This window comes from Lactuca virosa, chromosome 7 (assembly GCF_052849685.1).
Source record: "Lactuca virosa cultivar CGN04683 chromosome 7, Lactuca_virosa_CGN04683_v6, whole genome shotgun sequence".
Taxonomy (NCBI): Eukaryota; Viridiplantae; Streptophyta; class Magnoliopsida; order Asterales; family Asteraceae; genus Lactuca; species Lactuca virosa.
The window spans coordinates 159,736,319-159,739,914 of NC_136432.1; the positions used below are offsets into that span (position 1 = coordinate 159,736,319).

At 34.7% G+C, this 3,596-nt stretch overlaps 1 long non-coding RNA gene across 1 annotated transcript; it reads right to left on the reverse strand.

Moving 5' to 3' along the window:
* Positions 1-208: 208 nt before the first annotated feature.
* On the reverse strand, positions 209-2,527 carry LOC145125221 (uncharacterized). The gene is made up of 3 exons (XR_013715874.1): positions 1,399-2,527; positions 1,249-1,299; positions 209-520 (listed from the first exon to the last, which is right to left on the reverse strand). It is a non-coding gene; the product is annotated as an uncharacterized LOC145125221 (long non-coding RNA).
* Between the last annotated feature and the right edge of the window lie 1,069 nt (positions 2,528-3,596).

Below are 3,596 nucleotides of genomic sequence, written 5' to 3' on the forward strand. Positions count from 1 at the left end.
AAAACTATTTAGAAATGATACCAATACACACTATAATACCAAATCAAAAATACCAAATATATATTCAAGTTAAATCAATACAATTAAAGTACACTCAAATTAATTTGAAGATTACTTCACATTTCAATATATTTATGTTTACAATTAAAGTACACTCAAATTTAGAACTAAATGCAAAAAAATAACAATATATTTCCATTAATTTGATTACAATAGCATCCCATTTTCATATCTCCTTTTACTATTAGAAAGGAGTTAACAGACAAATCAAATGAAAGACAGAAAGCAAAAAACACATGCATATCTTGATTTTTCTTCTACATTTTAGAAATTAAAAAACAAAAATCAATCAAAAAGCACACAACCTGATTCATAACCTGGTAAATCAAATGAAAAATAGATGTGGAAAAGCTTACAAACTACACTCGTGGCCTTCATTTGAAAATGGAAGATTAATAATTTCAAACCAATCTGCATTAATACGAACTTCTTATAACTTGCCTACTCCCAAGCCACTTTCCTATAAAAAAGATAACAAATACAAAAATGGTTATAAATGAATGAATTTCTTTTAACAAAGATATAAGGGAGTAAGGTACCAAAGCTAAAATGCCCACCATTACAAGAATAAAAGATAGTCGAAACCTTATAGGGGAACAGTGAGAGGAAGCATAGCATAGTAATTTCAGTTACCTTGTCAAAGGTATCTACAAACCCATACGATGATTGAAATCCAAAAAAATTGTCATCTGTCAAATATCATGTATGTCACAGAAAGAGAGATTTTTCATTTTGCACTATAACTAATTCTATATTCCAACCGTATTAAAATAAGGAAGTGAAGTACCATATTGCTGATATTAAAATAAGAAATATAATTAATGTCAATTGTGAAGTACTAAAACAACAAAAGCCGAGTGAATTCGTATTAATAGGTCGTCGAGCAGATTCCTCTATATATTATATGTGAACTGATTACCTACATTAGATTTAAATCTAGGCACATGATAATATACTTTCTGTTTGAAAAACTGTCAACAATGAATATATATGACTTCATTGAGGCGTTTTTACAAACACCTTCTAGTCACATGGATAGAATTAGGTAGCTATAGTAAACAGTGAAACAAAAATCGAGAAAGAGGATAGAAGATGTTTGGGGTTCAAGTACAGAGCAACAATTCAGAATATGAATCTAAATTATAAAAATAACATCATAAACTTAAATAAACTCGGCCTTTTCCGTACTCGTATGTGGAACAAATCTATATCTTCTTCTTGATCAAATTTGTTCATTAACTACAACCAAGAATCAAAATAAAAAGGTAAACCAGTAAGATTTGGTGTTTGTATGAATATAACCAACGTTTATGTGTAAAAGATGTATGTAAAGCTTACCTAGTTTTGGCGGTGACCGGTACGATAGCGTGGTGTTGTTGGTGTGATGCAGCTAATTACATTTAGAGAGAAGAGAGGAAATGGATTGAAGAAAGAGAACCGAAAGAGGTGCACGTGATGAAAGGAGAAGGGGTAAATCGGAGCGGAGACGGTGTCGGGGGTGATAGATGATTTGGTAAATCAAACAAATACTCACATGCATGCAATATTACTAAACCCAAAAGTTTACATTAAAACTGTTTAGAAATTATACCAATACACACTCCAATACCAAATCAAATACAAAATACCAAAAATATATTCAAGTTAAATCAATACAATTAAACTTCACTCAAATTAATTTCAAGATTACTTCACATTTCAATATATCTATGTTTACACACAAAGGAAACGCGTGTTTCCCTTCTGAAACTGTCAAAACACCACAGCTCAAACACCCAATCCAAACAGCCATGGATTTCTGTCGAAAATCAAACCCGTATCCCCTTCATTATCATCGATTTTCCAGGAAAACCCAAAGACCCCAATGATTTCTATTAAACAACAAATCAAAATAAAAATAAAAAAATAAAAATAAAAATAAAAAAAGAATTTTTTTAATTGTTGATGACCGACGACAAGTAAACCACCGAACAATTGCTCCTCCTTCCTCCTCCCTGTTCGCAGTGGGCATCCACCAGCGATCCGCCTCTTGATCGGCAACTGTTAACACGCTCTGGGGCCGGCCAAAGACCGGAGACCCTCGCTTCTTTCTCTGCCGTTTCCCATCGACCTAGACCTCCGAAGGTCTCGCCTTTGCTGCATCACCCCGAAATCACCGCCGTTTCGCTGCTTCTTCCCACCTGCGTCGCTTCGCTCGCGTCGCCCCGGAAAAAAACCTCCCTTCCCCCTTCGCACATCTCCATCGGAGCAGGAAGAAGCTTCGCTGCTTCCTCCCTTCATTCATTCGGTCTCGTCGACCTCCCCCCGCGCCACTTCGCTGAACCGTCATCACCACCGCTGGCTGTCACTGTGAGTAGTCGACCATCGCCACCTTGAAAAATTCCATTCCCGTTCCTTCGTTAATTATCAGTCGAACATGAGACCTCGAAGTGGGTCTCGATGTTCCTCTTCACGATCTGGAAAATTAAACACCCGATCTGGAATTTGAACAGACAACCAAACTTGTATTTATTTTAATTAAAACACACCCCAAACTTTACTGATATTGCCAATCAGCCGCCCCCTTCCAAACTTGAATTAAAAATAAACATAATGGCCCCTCTATGAACAATCGTACTCAAAACTAATCCCGTTCTCAGACTTGTGTTTAAAATGTTCACTTTAGCCCCCTGTTTCGGAAATGGATTGCCATTTTAACAAAATCAAACCCTAGCATTTATTTATTTTAACAAAGACCACCCTATACTTAATAACTGATACCAAAAACTACCTTTTGGTTTATTAGGTAATATAAATAGACCCGGTGACTCGTTTTAAATGCAAGGAACAGTTAATTTTACGGTTTTTCGCATCGCACTTCACCAAAACAAATTTAGTCTGCGTTAACACATCAAGGGTGAGTGCTTACGACCCCTTTTTAATATTTTAATTACCATATTGTTATAAATAACTAGTGTAAATTTTCGAATACGTTTTAAGATTATTTTATCATGAAATAACCAGTTTATACAACAAATACTAGATTATACAAAATTATATGACTTTTATGTGAGATTGTATATTATAACAAGCACGTTATAAAATTTTGTAGTATTTCAAGGATTCAAGCCATTACTATGTATGTTCATTTATATGCTTAAGTACACAACGTTTATACATGTACATATGTTCATTAGTTTGAAACATTCATTTTTATAAAAGCGAGCACATTACCTTTTTACACACATGTCAAAAATACTCAGCTTTTATAAACCTTATACAACGATATTCATTATGCCTAGTGACTTAATCGCAATTAAGTTAAGGTTGAGAGTTATTCACAAACTTTTTAGTTAATGGCTTTTTAGTGAGACGTTTCGTTATTTATTAGCTGAGTTTAAATACTTAACATACCCACACTACTGTAACCGTTAATCTTCGGAGCGAGGTACATGTGTGTAAATCTATACGGGGTTGACATCCCCACCTGCGGTTGCTAGCTACAACCCTCAACCGATCAATCGAAACAGGTGATAGGTGTCTAAAATTTTTACTAC